This window comes from Taudactylus pleione, unplaced genomic scaffold (assembly GCF_031769625.1).
Source record: "Taudactylus pleione unplaced genomic scaffold, aTauple2 ptg000188l, whole genome shotgun sequence".
Lineage (NCBI taxonomy): Eukaryota > Metazoa > Chordata > Amphibia > Anura > Myobatrachidae > Taudactylus > Taudactylus pleione.
This window is the reverse complement of record NW_028284590.1, coordinates 5323427-5346104: the sequence shown is the minus strand read 5'-3', so window position 1 is coordinate 5346104 and position 22678 is coordinate 5323427. Positions and strand designations below refer to the sequence as shown.

Sequence of the window (22678 nt, the reverse complement as noted above, 5' to 3'; positions counted from 1 at the left end):
CATGATAATGGCACATACAAATATACCTGAATTGAGAGCTAGCTTACCTTGGAGTCCTCCTAATGGCACTACAAGAACCAGCACGCCCTCCTAACGCTGGTCCCATCTATGCCTCTCAATACAGAAATACAAGTTGGAAGCTGCTCAATCACTTCAGTAATATCACTCAGGTGCATGTAAGGGAGGGGTTAGTCTATACAAGAAACAACAAAAAGTATTCCCCCAGCACTCAGAATGAAATCAGTATAGACTAACCCCTCCCTTACATGCACCTGAGTGATATTACTGAAGTGATCGAGCAGCTTCCAACTTGTATTTCTGTATTGAGAGGCATAGATGGGACCAGCGTTAGGAGGGCATGCTGGTTCTTGTAGTGCCATTAGGAGGACTTAGGGGTGACTCCAAGGTAAGCTAGCTCTCAATTCAGGTATATTTGTATGTGCCATTATCATGTGGCCTTATATTGGGCAATTATTACCCAAATTGGATATAGTTATCAATTTTGGGGATGAGTTTGGGGTGCGGTGCCCCTTGGGGTTGGTGTGGCTGGGCTGCTCTGGTGAGGCACACATTAACACTTTATTTAGCACTTTTACACTTTCCAATATATTTTGTGTGTGTGTATATATATATATATATATATATATATATATAATTTTTTTTTTCTTAGCTTTTTAATTACACCTTCACTTATTAACACATAGTTTTTCCTTTAATCCCATACTAACACTTTAGTCTCTCACTAGTGTGCTTCGCTGGGGTGGCTGGCTATCGACGGCTTTTTTGGGGTTCTGCACCCCAGATTCTGACCAAGTGATAGGGACCTCCGGTATCAGAGACGCCGTGACGCGGCCCGGAGGCTTAGCCATATCTTTGCAAATATATGCAACTGAGATCTCTGAATTATCTACCACCATGTAGTTTTTCAAATCTTATTGCTGATTTCATTCTGAGTGCAGGGGGAATACTTTTTGTTATTTCTTGTATAGACTAACCCCTCCCTTACATGCACCTGAGTGATATTACTGAAGTGATTGAGCAGTTTCCAAATTGTATTTCTATACTTTGTATGATGCGTATTAAAGCTGGATAAGTGGTAATTATGACCTCATCATGGACTGGCCACACTCACTCTAAAATCAAGTATTTGGAAACTCCCCTCTAGAAATTCTGTGTTTGCCACTGCGACCTGTCGGGATTTCGGCGCCGGTATTAAGACCGTCGTCATACCGCACTCCGGGATGCCGACTATATCCCATAGATAGATAAAAACACTTAAACACTTGTCTGAATGAGCCCTTACTGTCTAACAAGATATTTTGCTAAACTGATTTGTATTTTATCATCATTTTCTCTTTAGCATTTTTACAAAACGTTAATATAAATTCTTAGTGGGAATGAGCAGTGTGTTTTACCTTGCTTCCTTATATATGAAAGTTACAAATTACTTATCTTAGTAATTAATTACATTAAGGAGCCTATTTATTAAAGTGCCTTTTCGGAAGAGTTCAGAAATATTGTAATGTGAGGGCATTTGTTTTCAATGGCAGAAACAGTACCCCTAGCTTTCAGTGGAAACTGTGAAAATGCCCAGTTTAGTTTTTTTTAGCTTGGCCCCAATAGCTATCCCCTTCTTTAGGCTACATTTTCTATTTCTTTAGTGGAGTAGTATCAGTGACGTGCGGGGAGATAAATGGCTGGGGAGGCACTGGCTAGTATCAGAGCCAGATATACCCATACAGTATATAAAACTGAGGGTACATCTGGGCATTATACAAAGGTGCAGCAGTATATAGTGCTGGATATTTGGTGAGTTTTGATCAGGGATGTGCGGAAAAGGTAGACAGGGGAGGCACTGCCTCACCTGCCATACACTTCTTACTCCAGTGTTTTGACTATAAATTAAAAATGATTAGAATAATACAAAGATTATTTATATATTTTTTATTATTATTTTTCTTATCTTTTCTATAGTAAAAAGACAGCTGAGTGCTTGCTCACTCCTTCAACAGGTCTTCATGGACATGCAAGATTAAGCTTTTAATTCTATTAATGTTCACAAGAAGTTAGGAAGTCTATAAAGATATATTTGATGTACTTTAAACAAAATAAACAGTTTGATACTTTAATATTGTATAGGTTATTCTCTAAACAAAGCATGTTTTAGTGCTCTTGTTCTGTTAACACCACACAAATGTTGCTAACAGAACAGGCATTAGGGTGGTACTTAAATAGAAGAAAACAATCACCTGCGAAACTTACGCTGGTGGCCTGGCCTTTATCTCCTTTGCCTCTCCGGCAGTAGGTTTCCACACCCCTTGATAAATAGCTCCCCTTGGAATAACAGAGGGCTCGGATATACCAGGAATGGCTTAAGCCAGAAAGCTGGGGGTGGGCTTGAGTGGTGATCACATGCAGTTCATCTACCTATTGGATAGTTAGGGGTGTGGTTTGTGCAGAGTTTATTTAAGCTTTGAATTGCAGGCCTTAGGCCTCTTTCCTGAAGAAGATTTGCCCGCCCCTTTTTTCCCTAGTATTTTGTTTGTTGTTAGCTATAGGGTTGGTGTGAAAGTATGGGTTATCATCAGTACGGGTGTAGTGGGTGCATTGGGTGCACTCACCTTCTGGAGAAGTACTGCACCACCTTTACGGGGACAGTATGGCCATCTACAGATAGTATAGTGATTGTAGAAGGTTTGTGCTTAGTACCCTAGTGATGGGTTTTTACATCCAATGGGCGGATACCGCCCGCAATGCAGTGTTTTGGTTATTTGGTTTGCATTGTTGGGCTGCTCTGTGTAGGGACCGTCCTTTCTAGCCACCATACAATATTTTAAAATTAAAATGAAATTCTCCTAATAAATAGCTGACCTTTTTAATTCCATTTACTGTCTCCGTGTGTTTATTCTTAGATAAGTTTGGTTTTGTATGATACTTGGTTTATATCTTATAGCTGAGCCTGATAGCAGTAATGTAAGAAGCATACAATACGATAGTACAATTGCGTTAATCACTTTTTACATTAAGGTTTCTTGTTTTTTTTTATGTTGTGCACGCTCTATTTGAACTTGCATTTTTTTATGTTATGTTTTTTATTGATTTCATACGTTAGAACTAAGAAGTTAGAACATATATTCCATACAGCAAGTTATTTTCACATGTGCTGCCTTTATTCAGTGTAATGTATTATTATTTTATATTTGTTTATCACCAGTTAGTTATATGGCCCGCACAAACTCCACAGCGCTGTACAGAGAGTATCTAACCATTCACATCAGTCCCTGCCCCAATGCAGCTTACACCCTATGGACCTCATTCAGACTCGCTCACAAGCGCTGAGCGCTCGCAAGTGGGTCGATGTTTAGGCCCTACGCACGCACAACGGCCGCACTGCGCGTGCGCAAGCCCCGGAGCGAGAGAGAAATTCTCTCGCTCTGGAGCTCACTACAAAAGGGGTGGCTATTGATGTTAATCGACAGCTTGCCCCGTTTTGTAGGCGTGGCCGCGGGGTGGTTTCACTAATGGAGGCGTTTTGTGGGCGGCCGCACTGACATCAGCAGTGATGTCAGTGGGGAGCTTCCTGCTCGGTCAGAGCAGGAAGCTCCCTGGGGCTTGCGGTTGCCGAGACCCAACCTTAGGGTCTCGTCGCAAGCCCCGATGGTCGCGATGGTCTTGACCATCGCGACCATCAACCTGGTCGGTTGCTAAAGCTGTGGGTGGTAACCCACAGCTTAGCTAGCGACCAGGAGGCCTCACTTCAAAACCCAAGTGGCCGCCCACATTCAGAGCGACCGCTCGCATTTTGCGAGCGCCTCTGAATGAGGGCCTATATTCCCTACCACATGCTCACACACTTACGTACTCTAGAGATAATTTTTTGTCAGGAGCCAATTAACCTACCAGCATATTTTTGGAGTGTAGGAGGAAACGGGAGCACCCGGAGGAAACCCATGCAAGCACAGGGAGAATATACAAATTGTATTCAGAGTATACAAAATGTATTGAGGTCACTCTCTTACAGTGTGGCTGCTAAGAATGTTTTATAGCATACCACAGGGAGTGCCAGGTTTTGCCAATTAATACTACCATGCCAGATTGTTTAAATGCTCCATCACCCTGAGGTTGCATGTCTAAATGTGATTTGAATAAAGTGAAGGTGACTGATACACTGAATTATTGAAGATAACACATTCCATACTGTACATTAAACAAAAAATCAAGAAAATGAATAAATACAGCAAAGTTACCAGTTTGTAGAGGCACATTATCAGTAGCATGGGAAGATGATGAGTTATATCATGGCTCTTGAGCACAAGTCAGCTTTGCTTACGGCTCTTTCATTGTTTCACTCTGCACGTGGTTTGGAGACGAGTGTACGCAGCTAAGTGTGATGCTGACTTGTTGGGGCACAATGTGACATTCTCCTATAAGATCAGTTTAGTGAGAAGGTGTCAATGGAATTGCAATCTTGCAAAGATACAGTATATAGGCAAATAAGCAGTGCACACTAACAGCAGCTCCTAAAACCAAGTTGTGAAAAAAGTGTCACCCACACTTTAAAAACCAAAAATCTATAAATCTCATAAATACACAACAGGTAACAAGAGCGCTAAACAAATGACTGCCCTTCTAATTTGAAGAGACTTCTTAATCAGTATGGTTTGACGGGAATCGTATGAAATACTGACATTCAGGATCCTGGTGGTCACAATCCCGACGCCGGGAACCCCACAGGGTTAACATACCGACACTTGTTGGTCGGTATACTAACCTGTCCCTCTCCCTACCCTAACCCTAACCTTCCCTGTTTGGTGCCTAACCCTAACCCTTCCCCCCGAGGCACTGAAACTAACCTCCCCCTTCCCGCAACCTAAACCAAACCCTCCCCCCTTAGTGCCCAACCCTAACCCTCCCCCTAGTGCCTAACCCTATCCCTAAAACCTAACCTTCCCCCTCACCCCACTACTTGGCGTCGGCATCCCGGCGGTTGGGATGCTGGTGCCGGGATTATGACTGGCATCGGTATTCTGGAGCTGATAATGTGAGCGTCGGCATCCCCTCCGCCTTGATGCCGAAGGCATAACGGTTTGATGGATGAAGTCTTCAATAGTTGTACTCCAATACATATAAAAGAAAACAATAACATAGTATAATATACTGTCTTAATGAATTAGCACACACCAAATAAATGAGGTTGCACTCCTACCCGACATTGGGTCTACTGATTAGGTAGACAAGTAGTGCAGTATAGGAAGAGTGAAACAACCCACTTTAGGCAACCATCCAGCTGAGAATCCACGTTACTGGAAAAGGAATGAAAAACACTTCCCCAAGAATCAAAGGGGAAGGACACCTCCGATAGTGTGATATTGTTTTTATTTCCAACACATTAACAATAAAAACATCTACATAAATCTCTTTGAACGTGAATATGAATGGACTCCTACCAGATGTTTAGTTTACTCCAAACTGTAGACATAGTCTTAAAACACAAATGTCCAGGCGTCCCTGGAAACCTCTCTGCTCCAGCCAGGTAGAAAGAAAGTCCGTCGAACACCTCCAAGGCACCTCCTCCCTGACGCGTTTTGACACATGTTGTGTCTTTTTCAAAGTACCAAGGTGGAATTGCAGGCTATGCAGACCATGGCATATGTGTAATTACACCTGCTTTCAGACGTATATTATACACCAGAAAAAAAGGCAAGCGTGCACTAATAATGATGACCTGCGGCGTACGGATGGGGGTTTTCCTGCCGTAGAGATGCGTACTACTCTACATAATGGTGAATATCATCAATTATGTCACACCTTCTTGAAGAAGGCACCTGTGCCGAAACGCGTTGGTGAGCCCCAGACACCTACCCATCTTGAACCCACCTGCATCTACATCCGCCCCAATCCGGGCACTTGAACGGCAGCAGCAGCGTTTAACTGGACGCTGGTCCCCACTCACACCAGCCCCAGCCTCTGCCAAACGACAGCGCTGCACGCGCTCATCACACCACCGCACGCAGCACAGGTTTCACCTGCACTGCATCCATGGACGTGAGCCACTGAAACAGTGCACGTCCCCCACCGTGGCATCATACTGGACTTTGAGAAGAACTGATCCCACACCAACGGACCTGGGCACCTACCGGTAGGTCAGCACCCATTCTCACCAGTGCGGGACGCCGCAAAGTGGGAGCACCCCTGATCACCTCCAACAGGGCATCCCAGTTCAGAAGTCTGTCGACCATAGGTCCAGCAGGGAAGCATGCAGTAGTCAGGGCCGCATGTCAAGGAGCCCCCTGAAAGGGTTGACCCTACTCCCCACACTGTGGATACGCCCTGTCACCCCAAATCACCAACTGGGCAGTGTGTGCTGCCACGAACCATCTAAGAGACATTTATCCTCCAGGAGCACTGTGCCTCCTACTGAGCAACTACCACCCCCTATGTGCACACACAGATACAAATAAACGTATTTGTTTCTTCCACCACCCATCCAGCATCCAGTATTTCTGTTCTACAACAACACATCCACCACAACACACAGCCATCTGCTCCCCCCAACCTCCCCCCGTTTTTTTCCCTCCTCCCTCTCCCCACCAATACACACACAACCAAGGAGCGCACGTACCCTCCAATCTTACCATAATGGTGAATATGAATATGTGCAAAGTTTGGCAACAATTATTACGTAGCATTTGACTTTGCATAGGCTCCTTAACCTTGAACAATGTAGAGGATCATAGATAGGGCAGGATGTACTAACCTTGCGGTGTACATCCCGCCAGTCATCACAACATTACTAATTGCATATGTACTAACATATGCGATTAGTATTACAAAGGACAGCTCTAGATAGAGATAGAGACACTAGTATTTAGGATGTCAGCTCTCATGAGAGACACTTCCTAGTATTTAGGATGTCAGCCCTCTACCCTCATGTGATTTTCCTTCCCTTACTTATACAAAAATACAGGTCTGCCATCAGGGGGGAACTGTTGGGACTGGAGTCCCAGGCCCAAACACTTGGAGGGTGTACCCCCGGTGTTTGCTGCTGCCTGCCCACTACTACTCCCCTTCTGTGAAAGGCCCAGAGGGAAGGGGGGCTCCTGCGCAAGTGCCCACCACTATCCCCCCCGGCTCCGCCTCCCGTATTGGCTGACGTGCCCACTACCTTACCCCAATAACGTTTTTTTTTTTACACTGATGCAGGCGCAGGGTGACGTCACACCGCTAAATGAGAGAGAGGAGCCGCAGCGGGAGGGTAGTGTGAAGAGCTAGTGTCTGGAGCATAGAGGCTGAGACAGAAGAAGGAGCGAGATAGGTAAGCTATGTGTTTGTATGTGTGTGTGTCTTTGTCTGTGTGTGTGTGTCCTTTCTCCTAGACCCGGGCCAAGCCATTTTGATGGATGTGTAGTCAATTTTACACAGTGGATACAGTTTTTTGTCAGTTCAGGGCCCCATAATTTATGATTGCAGCCCTGCTAATATATACTCCATACAATGGCACCTTACCCTTGGTTTCTGTTTATTTGAGTGTTACGACCGCTGATGCAGCAATGTTTATAAACCATTTCCTTGTCCTGTATTGCCTTGTACAGTAAGTCACTGTTTTCTTGTTTTGTTCATATCATAGTTGCCAGCTCTCCCTGATTGTCAGGGAGACTCCCTGAAATAGTAGCTGTCTCCCTGATGAGTCCAGCAATCTCCCTGATTGCACCTTACCCTCATTATGAGGCTGTTACATATACAGTACTGTGACAAGAATCACACAGACTGGGTAAAATCCAACAGCAGTTTTATTTCTCACCACAGGCAGGTATACAGGTTATGGCAGTTTCACAGACAAGATGTTATGCAGAGCCTTCCAAACAGCAATATAGTTCTTCAGTGGACTCACAGGTCCAAGACCCCTAACACTAGTCACCCTCGGTCCTATAACCTGGGCGACTACCTCACTGTCTGGATCAGTTTCCCAGTGTCTCTGCAGCACTTTTACCAGTCTGCCACAGGTGTCTGTAATCAGCTGCCTTTCCAGACTCTGATTGAGGCAACACCTGAACTGGACTCTTCTGTCCTATAGCCAGGGTTGCCTACCCTCCCGATTTGGGCAGGAGCCTCCCGATAATCAGGCGCGATTCGCGTCATTTTGGCCCCGCTCCCTGTCTCACAATGCCTGTATTATCGGCATTGTGTAGCGGGGGCGGGGATAAAATGACGTGATCGTGTGACCCCGCCCCCGTGACACCTACAACCGACAGGCACCCGTCCAGACAATCCCCCTTTTTCGGCCACGCCCCCCGCTGGCCTGCCGATCTGGCTGCTCCCTCCCGGAAGGAGCAGCCAGAAAGTCGGCAAATATTCCTATAGCCTTTGATCTGCCAAACCTGGGATATCTGGACATTCCACATTCACTTCATGTGGAATTATGATGATCCTGTCACAGTACATTTAAATGGGAAACAGTCAGGAAGCCGGCGGACGCAATGCTCCGCTGGCTTCCCGACTGCTAAATCACGGCAAGGGTTAAATGACAGGCGTCGAAATCTCGACACCAGTCATTTTAGCTACGCCGGGAGACTGGCGCCTGGCATCCTGATCGAAGGGATGCCGGACACGGGCAGGCGCAGGGGAGGGTTAGGGCTCCCGGGGGGGACTTAGGGTTAGGCACCCCCAGGGAGGATAGGGTCAGACTAGGGTAAGGGGGGGTTAGGGTTAGGCACCCCCGGGGGGAGGTTAGGGTTAGGCACCCCCCCGGGGGACTTAGGTTTAGGCGGCGGGGAAGGGGGGGGGTTAGGTTTAGACACTTAGAGGGGAAATAGAGTTAGGTACTTGGGGGAGGTTAGGGTTAGGCACCCCTAAGGAAGAGTTAGAGTTAGGGGGTACAATAGGTTAGTTTATACCTACCTTCTGACGCTCGGGACTTCCACCTGTGTCGGGCTACCGAATCCCCATTCATTAGTATCAATTCCCTGCTTTGGCTATAAGGCACAATGATCCCTATGGCTACATGCATTTTCTGAATAGTATCAGTATGTTTTCATCAACAAGTAGATCTTGCTAACTGCTTTGTGGCTCATTTACATTTGTATGTAAATCAGGTTTATGACACACCTCTCAGATGTAGCAGTACACGCCCACTTTAGCGCCGCGTTCATAGGTGCTGCTTTCACAATCTCCCTGAAATGCTTTTTCAAAAGTAGGCGAGTATGGTTCATATCTTTCTGTATACTTTGTCAGGCGCTGCAGAACCCTTATGACGCCATATAAATAAAGGATAATAATAAAACCTCTGGTAATAACACTGAGGAAGATCAAATATGTAACACTGTAGTCAGTAATGACTGCCATGATGTATGTGCCATAACATGTTTTGCAGGTTCACTTCATTTGTTTACTTAAGCGTCTTTCAGCCGTAGCAGCCTCGTTTTCTTTAGTGCGTGCCAAGATTTCCGCAATGAGATCATAACATTTTATATGGAAATGACTTTTTGTTTTATACTGTCATTAAAGTGTCCTAGTTTGTATAATGGGAGTCTTCCATAAACATTAAACACAAACACAGGTTGCTTCGGTAACATATATAACCATAAGGTGTAGAAACAGGAGCGGTCCTGGTAATTTCCTTTACATTTAGAGCAGGAGGTGTCAGCGTGCCACCAGATGAAACTTGTTCTCAAACTTTTACAAAGTGTAACAATATAATAATTCATTTAAAAAAGAATATAACTGGTGTTCTGGCAGAAGTGGGGAGTTATATCCTAGCCCTCATAGATATTATACTTTATTTATATAGTGACAGCATATTCAGAGGTGCACGCAATCTGCACACAAGGCCGGTGTTCTTGTAGTCGTGCAGATATTTGCTATTGCGCATCCGTGAAAAGTTCTGAAAACACCTCCGGTGCATGCGTCACTCAGAGCGTACGCACAAAGATGCTGTTGCGATGGGCAGTGACTTGGAGGTGGCCTGAAGTGAATGCTAAAAAAGTTTGTCACCTGTGCGTGTTATGGGAGTGTCGTGGGCGTGTCTGTGACAGCGGCCTCATCCTCAGATGCAGAGCCGCAGCCGCACAGGCCATGTTCTCACAGAGACACTACATCAGCCACAGGGCTGGTGCCAGTGTCATTGGTGAATGCGATGCTGTGTTGATTGCGGCTTGTGTTAAGAACCACTGGTGGTGTTATAGCTAGGACCAGCAACAGAAATCTTGGGGTCCCCAACCTCCCCCATCTCAACGCTTCCTCTTTGACCCCTCCTCCAATACACATGCCGGGTCACAAACACACACAATTATTACAGGTAAAGAAAAACACACACACACACACACACATCATCAGGATGGACGAAAATGTGCAAACATTGACCACGTAGACAATTGGTGTATGTCCTTCATTGAATCCTCTGAGTGCCGCTTCCATATGTATATATATATATATATATATATGTATATATATTTATAAATAGTTAAATACATCATGAGACCGGGAGGGGGCAGCCCACGCATGCGCCGACCCACAGTCGCTGCTACCCCCCACCGACACTAAGCCCCGCCCCCCAAGATCGCGGACCCCCGCGACCCCCCTCCCTGTATTACACTTACCTGCATCCTCCTGGCCTCCGGTGATCTTCTCCGGGCTTCCCGATCAGGTGATCTCCCATACTGCACTGGGGCCCGATCACCTGATGACCGGGCCGCAGTGCACTATGGGAGACCAGATGACCGGAGAGGAGCCATCACCGGAGGCCCGATCACCGGTCCCTGGATTCAGGTAAGTAAAAAAAAAAATTTTACATTTTTTTTTTTACAGCAATCAGCTTGCGGTCTGTTTAGACCACATAGCTGATTACTGGTACCAGCTCCCGCCTCTGCTCTCCCCGTTAAAGCAGAGTGGGGGCCCGGTAACCGGGGGAGACCTTGCATAACGCCACCTCCAGGTGGCGTTATTATCACAGGGCTTCCCCCGGTATTTTTTTACAATTTATTTTTAGTAACTATGGTCGGATCACATTTCCCATTACAATTATGGGAAATGCGATCTGCTTTACTAAAAATAAGTGATACTAGGGGTTGGAGTAGAATTTTACTAATTCTACTCCAATTGCCCTGTAATAACTACAGGTGAAACTAAAATAATGTGAAAAGTGTGTGAAAACACCCTTTTTCACTTTATTTTGGTAAAAATAATGTTAATAAATAGAGCCCTGTGTGTGGCCCTGACAAAGGCCCTCATTCAGAGCCGTACGCTCTGAGCAGAGCGCACGCTCTGAATGAGGGCCGGCCTCCATAATTATGGAGCGTCCTCCTGGACGCTTGTATAGCTGTGGGTCACCACCCACAGCCTATACGAGCGTGCAGTTTGATGGCCGCGATGGTCTTGACCATCGCGACCATCGCCACTGCGAGCCGGAGCCTGCGGTTGAGGTTTTCAACTGCAAGGCCCGGAGTGATTTTGGCTCTATCAGAGCCAAAATCACTCCCACTGACATCACTAGTGATGTCAGTGGGCCGGCTTCTGACGGTAGGCGTTCCCTTGGGAACGCCCCCGTCAGGGAGGCACGCCCACCAAAGGGGGCGTGCTGTCAATCAACATCGACAGCACGCCCCCTTTGATCAGACACAACGAGCGAAGGAAAGTCCTTCGCTCGTCGCGTCTGGCGCATGCGCACGACGGAGCTCCCTCCGTCGTGCGCATGCGCAGTGCACAACATCGACCCACTTGCGAGCGGACAGCCGCTCGCGAGTGGGTCTGAATCAGGCCCAAAGTTCAAACCTAGGCAAACACCTAATCCTGGTCAAACTACACCACCCGGCCAAATTTGGTGGAGCTAGGTCCAAAACTTTGGCTGTGCATAAAGGACAGACAGACACCTAGAAACGCCTTTTCGCTTACTATATAGGTAACTCTAGTATTTGCATCGTTAAAACAGCTACAGTATAATTTTTTTCTTTAAGGGCACATAAGTACTAAATGAACTCTACAGTGAGGCCCTTTACCAACATTATTGTAAAATCTGTTTATTCTAGGTTTAAAAAGAAAATAGATATTTAGTATTCCTTTTTGTCAATGGTTTATCAAACTTTCATTTTTTGTGTGTTTTTTTTAAATTTACACAGTACATGTCTTATCATTTTATGCATTTGTTTGGGATTTCCTTTGCATTGTTAGCAGCAATTCTGAGGTTTCGACCATCCCATTATGTTTTTATTGTTGGACTTTGGTCACAGTCCCATGGCACCTGTGTGGGAGACGCTATATGTCTTTTTGACACTTGTTACTAGTAAAAATCTTTAACAATAGCAAGGAGTGTAATGTTTGATGGGGAGTGGGTCGCTAGGAATGTATATGGACAGTTGTAAATGGGAACCCCCACCCTGTGACCAGCTTGTAGTCTGTTCTATCACAGTGCCCCTCCCAGCGCCCGTTGTTTTGTTATAAATAAAACTCTCCATCTCCCCCAGCAATCATAAGATCTTGACTTCTGTTCCAGTTAGAGGTATGTGTACAGATCGCTATGTACATAGATTTCTTACTAGTCATTACCGAATGTTACTATTGTGTTTCTCTAGACAGTTTTCGTGAATTGAGATTGTTTTAGTGATGTTTTGCATTGAATAATATTGTCGTTTTAAATTTCTTGCTTAAACACAATGAGAAGTGTCAGCTTTTGTAAGTCTCCGCTTGCTAAAAGATTAGATAAAGGGGTAAATTCATAAAGTATTGTTTTTGATGCTTGTGTGTACTAGCCCTTACTGATGAAAACAAGTCAGAAAATGTTTTGCTTCTGAACAGCACCATGATTTGAATCAGTGTGGCATGGTGGCATAGTGGATAGCCTTGTTGCCTCCCAACCTTAGTGCATGGGTACAGATCCAAACAGGGCCCTATCTGTGTGGAGCTGTATGGTCTAACATATTGCTAGGATTCCACCCAGGATCTACCAAAACTAGAACTAGGGGCAAATTCAGTGAAGTGATCAGTTCTTTATCATTTTGTTGTGCAGTTTTTAGTTGTTATACAGTCAGGAAACCGACAGTCGAAATGCTGACCGCCGGCTTCCTGACTGTGCAATCCAGACAGGGGACTAATGATAGGCATAGAAATCCCAACACCTATCATTAACCCTACGCCGGGAGCCCGATGCTCGACATACCAAACGAAGGCAAGCCGGGCGGTGAGCGCGGACAGCCGCAGGGGGGAGGGTTTGGTTAGGGGTTCCCGGAGGGGACTTAGGGTTAGGCACCCCCCCTGGCAGGGTAAGGGTCAGGCAAGGGGAAGGGGGGGTTAGGACTAGGCACCCCCGGGGGGAAGTTAGGGTTATGCACCCCCCCCTTTAGGCTGCAGGGACAGGGGGTTAGGTTTAGGCACTTACGGGGGGGGGTTAGGGTTAGACACTAGGGGGAAGATTAGGGTTAGGCACCCCTAAGGGAGGGTTAGGGTCAGGAGGGGGAGAGGGTTAGGTATAGTTAGTTTACTTACCCATCGGGATCTTCACTGGTGCCGGTGTTCCGGCATCGAGATTTGAACCCGATTTGAACATAGGTCCGGCGGTCATTTCATACCGATCCCTTTTAGTTAGATCTAATAAGGCAAAACTACTGAAAAATCAATAGTTTTCAAACAGCCACTATATAGGTTGCTGCCCGTATTTTATTAGTAAGAATATGAAATTTATCATGCTGCGGTTTACCAAACTGATGAAAAACATACCACAAGAGTGGCCCTACTAGTATTGCCCCCTTTAGGAGAACAAGGTATTTGTGCAGCCTTAGTGTAATTAACATAAAACGTTGACCCCTTATTAGAGAGCTGGTCATGTTAGCAATAAAAATATTGAATACATGTTTTTATTTATAATATTAGTGTGCCCATAATACATTCTGCAGTGCGGTGGCCAAACTTAATAGTTACAGTACCTGGAACATTCTTCTTGTTTTTGGCCCAGCATAATCAATAGGGTAAAAAACCTGCATAGACAAAGTAGACTGCTCCTGAGGATCTCCCACCATGTCCTGTAAGCCTAGCTACTTAATAGCTGTGTAGCCAATCAGGAGCAGCCTCTCACTAATTGAAGGCACTTAGGGGACATAAAATCTCCTCAGCAGCCACTAATCCTTTGCAGCAGTCGATGTTGCATAATGGATGATCTGTCTTAGATAGTAGTTATCCACCACCATGCTTTCCTTAAAAGCAATTCTGCTTATTATTTTCAAACATTTATAAAATAGACATCAGCCTCTTTGATAGCTGTGCTGTTCCCTCCACTGGAACACCGTTCCTCTCTGCCGCGGGGGCAACTGAAGCCGCAGCATGCTGAGTCCTCCCTCTCCGATGCGGTGTTACATGGGTTCAGCAGGCCAGTGGTGACATAGTATAAATGTCCCAGTGTCTATAATACAATCTCTGGGACTCACATGTAGGCCAGCTGAGGGACACTGTGACATTTGGGGTGATTACATCATGATACAACATAATATGCACTTGGTGGTTCCATTGTTAAGACCCTCTTTCACCAGTGATCCCCATAGCACAGAGAGAAGGATGCCCACCATTCATTTGCTATAAAAAGTCCATTTTATAAACTCTAAAATAAAATAAACTGTAGTTAAAAGTATAATCAAGCAAAAATATACACTAAACAACTCAGCAGCATTCAAAGCTCATGCCAAGGCCAGAAGCAAACAGAATGAGAGCGCCAGGGCCGGTTTAAGAGATAATGGGGTCCATGTGCAGCTGAATCCCCTCACCCCTTACCGTGCCCCCCACCTCCCCCCTTACTTGTATTGGTGGCCAGTGTTTGCATCCAGCACCACCCTATTGTTCCGAGACCCATCACCATCTTTCTGGTGATGCTTTTGCTTAGATAACACATGCGCAGAAGATAATTTTGTAAGGGCATCGGTATGATTTACTGCCGGACCCATGCCCGGCGGTTGGAATCCTGACAGCGGCATCCCGGCAGAGGAGGAAATCCCGATTGTCCAAGGTAGTATTGTCTAACATACTTCTACCCCCTAACTCTAACCCTCCCTTAGGGGTGCCTAACCCTAACCTCCCCCCCCAGTGCCTAACCATAATCCCCCCTCTAAGTGCCTAAATCTAACCCCTTGCAGTAATGTATGTGTTATTCTCTATCTAACTGTAGTGTAGCCTCCCTGCTAAACTGACATTTCCCACAAATGTGTCCATGTACTGGCTAATAATTTATGGAGATGTATATCAATACATTGATTACATTATTTGTGTATACAGAAAATAATTCATGAGATTAATTCAAGCATATTTTGTCTCAACAGTGTACTGTACATACATTGGAAGATTACACATCATGCATCATCCAAACCATGGTAAGGACCAACCATCCCAAACATTCTCTGATCCATAGGACCTGCAAGGAGGAGTACTGCATTCCAGCATCTCTTCCTCTCGTGGTCCATCACACCATCTGCCTCCTCTATGTTAAAATTAATGGACCATCCATTTCTCATTGGCCTATTCAAATTTCCAAAACCTATCCACCTGCAGACGTAGGTCCACTGTGATAATTATCATAATGAAAACCCAAATATGGCTCCTATGCATAGGCTCGGGGGCCTATGCAGTGGGTATATCACCGGGACCTTCTCACTGCCAGACTTCTTGTATAATACTTGGAAGGGGTAGCACTCAGTAATAATTTCTGCAGTGTTGTAGCGAAACTATATTGAAATCTTGAAAGCAGTTAACCTATTGTCACACAGTTATACTTCTTCAATCATATATGTAAAAAAAGTTATATCGTTGTCTTTTGATCAGGGCTAGCACTTTTGTTTCCTTCCTCTTGTCACCATCACTTCCCCTAATGACCTCAGAAGGTTTTGCCTACCATATAATGACTTCACCACTCACCTGTATTGACAGATGAAGGGGTGGGGTAGAGATTAAATTAAACCAGGAGCATAACTTTAATATGCGCCCTATTGCTTCAAATTATGTCCATGTTTCACAGAGGCCACAGTCAGGCTGCTCAGATTAGGGATTAGGCAGTAGACTTTACCGATGGCAGGCAGCCCAGACAGTCATTGCATAATTCACTAGCATCGTCATAACAAAATTATTTTGTTCAATAAATAAGAAATAACAATGACCATATTTTATTTTAGGACAGCACCATTGCCCTGGCACCCATCACCCAGGCCATGGTCCAGGGTGTCATCCTCCTCCACATGGGCATCCTGGCCACCACGATCCCCATGGCCACCATGATCCTCATAGCCACCACGGACCAGGGCCACATTGCCACCATGGACCAGGGCCACATTGCCACCACGGACCAGGGCCACAATGCCACCACGGACCAGGGCCACATGGCCACCATGACCATCATGGAAAGCATTAGCACTTAGTCATGAAATGGTGGGTGTGATAACGAATATGACCAGTGTATACATTAAGTCAAACAGTACTTCTGATTTTACTCCAGCAGTGAATTTCAAATGTGAACCTTACAGTAAGTCTGTGGTGTATATTTATTAAAGTGCGCCTTTATAGAAGTGGAGATGTTGCCCATAGCAACCAATCAGATTCTAGCTATTATTTTCTAGAATGATAAATGATAAATGATAAGTAGAATCTGATTGGTTGCTATGGGCAACATCTCCAGTTCTAAAAACCTGCACTTTAGTAAATAAACCCCTACATTTCTGTAACAGCAGGTACTTTATTAGTAATTAGCACATTGCTGTAAGGAGGGAGCTGTTTGGTACCCATACTAGCCTATTATACTGCTCTTTTCCCTGCAGACGTTAGGATTATTATAATGAAAGGAATTATTTTGTTCTTCATACACTTTTATTACTTATTTTTTGTAATGTAATAAGTGTACAGTGTTTTTTGTCCAAATTTTTATGGAAAGAATATATGTAATGTATGTAAAATACAAGTAGGAGTGTAAGTAAACCATAATCAAGTATACACATAGACTGTGTGAGGTCTATTTATTATAGCGCGGTGGTAATTCTGGAGATACCAATGCTCCATGGCTAGAGTTCTCTCTCTCTCACCGGTAACTTGAGACTGGCGGCGAGAGGATGGAGTGATCTGCCCACATGCAGCTCATGGCAAGGGCCCGCATTACTGGGTATAGCTAACACCCATCATATTAAGCTAAGCTTGTGGTAAAATGCCGCCGTCTTCATAGAGGTATAAGAGTACGCCATTAAGCATGTGTTTTCTCCATGGTTAACCTCTTGTTACATTTAAACAAGTGGAGATTGAGCTTTATGTCGGAGATTTGGTTTATCTCAGCTTCATAAATATCCACTATAATCTCTATACACAGTACAACAGACATCAACAAAAATGGCAGCAACAAAACATCCACAACATTATGTTCCTTTTACAAAATCTAAGCGATCCTCCCTGCTGTAAAGTAATTAAAATTAATTATATATTAATTGAGAGTTTATCTCCAACATACCCCTTGGAGTAAATTTACTAAGATTTGAGATGTTCCCGATTTGGGGGTGATAATGCTTTGGCCCTGGAGACCCAGTAATAAGGTCTCCGGGCAGTGGCATTACACCCCGGCCGTTTTGGGTCCAGTGCTGGTTGTAATTATAGGGGGAACCCTATACAAATTTTTCCCCCCTACATTTAAAACTAGGACTGGCCCTGCAGCCTGGTGCTGGTACCTAAATTACAGTGGAACCCTAATCATTTTGTTCCCCATAATTTTAGGTACCAGGACAGGCTGACAAGTCCGGGGCTGGTTAGGCTTTTGGGTGGAGACCCTACGTCATTTAAAAAAAAATCTTTAACCCTAATTTAACTATTTACAAGCAGAAACATACACAAATCACACTGATCTGTGTATGTTTCTGGCAAACTCGCAGCTCTGGAGGTGAGTATTTAACACTTCAATTTGACAGAGAGTTTGCTGTCCTCTCACCCGAGCTTGTCATCTCGATTCTTGGTAGATTTGAGAGATGTATCATTTAGGTGAAAAGTACTTCCAATTTGCTTGATGGTGAGTTGATTCAAGTTAGCTAGCTCCATCGAGTTTTATGAGTGAGAAGAGAGAAATCCCTCTCTATGGAATGGGTATGATATACTGCTGGCCGCATGGCCGGCGGTTCGATTCCCGTCAGCGGCAGCCCGAAAGGAGCAGAGTGCGATGCAGCGGAAGCCCGACAGCGCTGGAAATCCCGATCGTGGATAGGTAAGTATCCACTAACCTAACCTAACCCCCCTAACCCTAACCCTCCTTAGGGGTGCCTAACCCTAACTTCCCCCCCAAGTGCCTAACCCTAATCCCCCCTCTAAGTGCCTAACCCTAACCACCCCCTTCCCCGCTGCCTAAACATAAGTCCCCCTGGGGGGTGCCTAACCCTAAGTCCCCCCCGGGGGTGCCTAACCCTAACCCTCCCTCCCCCTAGCCTAACCCTAACCCTCCCGGGAGGATGCCTAACCCTAAGTCCCCCCCGGTGGTGCCTAACCCTAACCCTCCCTCCCCCTAGCCTAACCCCCCCAGGGGGTTGCCTAACCCTAATTCCCCCCTGGGAGCCCTAAACCTAACCCTCCCCCCCCGCGGCTGTCCGCTTGCGGCGCCCGGCATCACTATGATCGTGATGCCGGGCGCCGGTCTCCCGGCGTCGGGGAAATGCGGGCGTCTACATCCAGACGCCCGGCATTTCACCCTTTCCAGGGATAAGACAGTCGGGAAGCCGGCTGCCGATATATAGGCAGTCGGCTTCCCGATTGCTTCCCCTCTCTATCTCACCTAACTTTACTTTTAGTAAATTTGCAAGATGAAAATCAACCCTTAACTCACCCAAGATTGGTATTTCTCGATCCTTAGTAATTTTACCCCTAGTCTTTATCATATTAGGCAAACAGTGATTTTAATGAGTCAGTAAGTTTTTTAATTATCCTTTATTATCAACGAGTTTATATTTTCTTTTTAGTATAGAACGTATTTCAGGTTATTCCCAGTAATTATTGTACAGTGTTTTTATACACTATGGGCCTGATACTGGGCAGTGGTGGATCTTGGGGGAGGGGGATGAGAGTGATCTTAACCAGAAGACTGAAGAGTCCAGGATCTGTGAGCAGTTACATTATCCCTTACTGACAGGAGTCATGCTAGTTTATAACAATTTACATGACATAGTTTTATGTCACATTGCATAACTCATCACAATGGGGAATGTTGTAATAACAATAGCATGATTATTACCCATTAACTCAATGCCATAAAATACTGCAGCCTTTCTAAATTTTATCTCAAGAGAGCCTCCAGCAATAACTCATGGCTGGACCACAGTTCATGAGGCTGATAGTATCCACTTTATAAATAGTTGGTTGTGTACTTATTCAGATTTTTGCTTTCCCAACTCCTCAATCTAAAAATGAATGCTGGAACATTAATTATTAGTTAGATGTTGCGTGACAGATATCAATGATAAAACGAGACCCTGTACTATATCTTTAAACCGGTCTAAATCCCGATAGCTGTATCCCGACAAGGGAGTTAAGATAGGCACCAAAATACCGACGCCTATCTCAATCCTGACGCCGGAAAGATGGCTGCCCGAACGAAGTAAGTCCGGGGTGTCCTTAGTGCTAACCGCAAGGGAGGGAGGGTTTGATTTATGTTACATAGCAGGGTTTTGGGGGAGTTAGGCACCCCTAAGGGGGGGTTAGCGTTAGGTTTTGGGGGAGTTAGGCACCCCTAAGTGGGGGTTAGGGTTAGGCACTAAGGGGGGAGGGTTAGGTTTAGGCATGGAGGGGGGAGGGTTAGGCTTAGGTACTAACGGGGAGGGTTATGGTTAGGCTACAAGCAGGGAGGGTTACGGGGACAAGGGGGGAGGGTAAGTATACTTACCTGACCCCTGTTAGGATACCAACCATCAGGATGCCACTTTCGGTATTGTGACAGGAGGCATCCTGACAGCCGTTCATACCCATTCCCTTTAAAAAATAGCTTAAAAGGACTGCACGGCCTTCTGTGCTAAAAAGCTGATCATTGTATGCATCTTATTCGATTAGCTGCGAGGTTCTTTTGGAAGAACGACTGCGCACATATCGGGTAATCATGGGCAGAATACCTTGCTTGTTTCTTGCTCTATAGGATAAGAGATAAAACAAATTATGTTAGATATGTTTTGCACCCATTAACATTAGGTACAGAGGGCCCGATTCAGACCCGCTCGCGAGCGCTGAGCGCTCGCAAGCGGGTCGATGTTGGGCCAGTACGCATGCGCACGACGGACCTGGCTCCGTCGTGCGCATGCGTGAGACCCGGATAGCGACGGGTAAGCCGTCGCTATGGGTCTCGCTACAAAGGGGGCATGCTGTCGATGGTGAGTGACAGCACGCCCCCTTTCGGGGGCGTGCCGGGGGCGTGGCTGGCCAGACGGAGGCGTTCCCATGGGAATGCCTACCATCTGGGGCTGGCCCCACTGACATCACAAGCGATGTCAGTGGGAGTGCTTTTGGCTCTGATAGAGCGTAGAGCACTCCAGGGCTTGCGGCAGACAAGACCCTACCACAAGGGTCTTGTCGCAATCCCGATGGTCGCGATGGTCTTGACCATTGCGACCATCTTTTTGGCCGCTCGCTATAACTATGGGTGGTCACACACAGCTATGCGAGCGGCCAGGAGGCCGCTCTAAAATCAGGAAGGACGGCCTGATTCAGAGCGAGCGCTCTGTCAGATCGTCCGGCTCTGAATCAGGGCCAGAATTAATTTTTTTGCAGATGGATTCTAAACCCCATTAAGCTGGCCAGACATGAGACGTATGGGGGAGATTTATCCAATATTCTAATGAGAACAATTGGAGATGGTGCCAATAACAACCAATCATATTATAGTTAGCATTTTCCAGAATGTACTAGGTAAATGATGCTTATAATCTGATTGGTTGCTATGGGCAACACCTGCATGTCATGTGCAGAGTGCCTCTCAAGGTGCTTACTGCCCTGCATATGTGTGAAAATGTGTTTCCTGTCTGCACTAATTTTTTCTGTATGTAGTTAGTTATTTTCATATGTTGACATTCAAAATGTCAACATTATGTATGTCTACTTTATTCAAAATGTCAACATTATGTATGTCTACTTTATGAACAAATGAGGGTTAGGCTGCTGTTAGGTTTAGGGTCAGGGCTAGGCTGCTGTTAGGGTCAGGGCTACACTGCTCTTAGGGTCAGTGCTAGGCTGCTCTGAGGGTTAGGACTGGGCTGCTGTTAGGGCTAGGTTGCTGTTAGGGTTAGGGCTGGGCTGCTGTTAGGGTTAGGCTGCTGTTAGGGCTAGGCTGCTGTTAGGGTCAGGGCTAGGCTGCTGTTAGGGTTAGGGCTAGGCTGCTGTTAGGGCTAAGCTGCTGTTAGGGTCAGGGCTAGGCTGCTGTTAGGGTCAGGGCTAGGCTGCGGTTAGGGTTAGGGCTTGGCTGCTGTTAGGGTTAGGGCTAGGCTGCTGTTGGGGTCAGGGCTAGGCTGCTGTTGGGGTCAGGGCTAGGCTGCTGTTGGGGTTAGGGCTAGGCTGCTGTTGGGGTTAGGGCTAGGCTGCTGTTAGGGTCAGGGCTAGGCCCCTGTTAGGGTTAGGGGTAGGCTGCTGTTAATGTAAGGGTAAAATAGTACTGTCGACATACATGATATCATAATTTTTGCCCATGTTGACATTATATTATGACATTATTATATTGTAAATGTTGACAAATCAAATGTCAACATTTTGTCAACATCCTGAATGTCGACATGGTATACCATAACTTTTTTTTTAACAATGGACAAGTTAGAAATATGACATGTGTGGGCAGCTTTAGATGAGTGGAATACCTTCTCATGACTCTGACCGCTTTTAATTTTGCTAGTTTCTGTCCGTTTTTATTTGCTTACATTGAACAATAAACTGTTCCCTTCTCCAATTGCAGATTATGAATTGCTATAGTATTCTCTGCAAGATAATGAAGACGGCTTTGAGTCAGCTATTAGCAATCCATGCGATATACGTACAGTGCATTTACCATATAAACTCTCAGAAGGCTACACAAATATTTTGATAACCTTCCAAACAACATGTATATGTTTTAATGATCTGCTTAGTAAATCTAATAAACTGCTATGCTATAAATACGTAACAGATGTCACATGATTCAATACATAAATACTGAGTGTGTTTATTGTCCAGTGAATTCTCCCCTATCTATGTCTCACAAAATATCTCTCCTCATAAATCATAATTCATACGGACTTTGGGACTGTGCCACTGTCCCAGGCTCTAACCCAGCTTCAGGGTTGTTGAGAGGTGCTCCTTTACCAGAGTCACTGAAGGTGGGTGCTGCCAGTGCTTACTGCAATATGTTTTTTTTTCCCCTGCTGACTAGGGTCATAATGTCCGTGGCAACACAGTAAAAGGTCGGATATGACTCCAGTGTGCCACAGTTAATCCTTTGTTCCAATTTCTGATATGTTGGGAGGTATAGTATGGTAATTTGAATAATGTGGTTTTACTGCCAACATTTAAATGAAATACAAACACACAAACATATATAATAAACAATGACTACAAGCAGAAGGGAATTTATAATGGGAGCAGGATGTGCGGGGCGCACAGGCCCCTGGACCCAGGGGGGACCACACCTCACACCCTGCACCCATATTTTGTAATACAAAGTCCTGTGATGGGTATAGCAGCCCTGCACAAA

The 22678-nt window shown here is 45.4% G+C and overlaps 1 long non-coding RNA gene across 2 annotated transcripts; it reads left to right on the top strand.

Moving 5' to 3' along the window:
* Positions 1–252: 252 nt before the first annotated feature.
* LOC148519596 (uncharacterized) lies at positions 253–22103 on the top strand. Of its 2 annotated transcripts, XR_015878922.1 has the most exons (5): positions 253–406; positions 7204–7315; positions 15291–15341; positions 16137–16389; positions 21905–22103. It is a non-coding gene; the product is annotated as an uncharacterized LOC148519596 (long non-coding RNA). The 2 variants fall into 2 exon arrangements; XR_015878923.1 differs by lacking the exons at positions 253–406; positions 7204–7315 and adding an exon at positions 12440–12490.
* Positions 22104–22678: the final 575 nt, after the last annotated feature.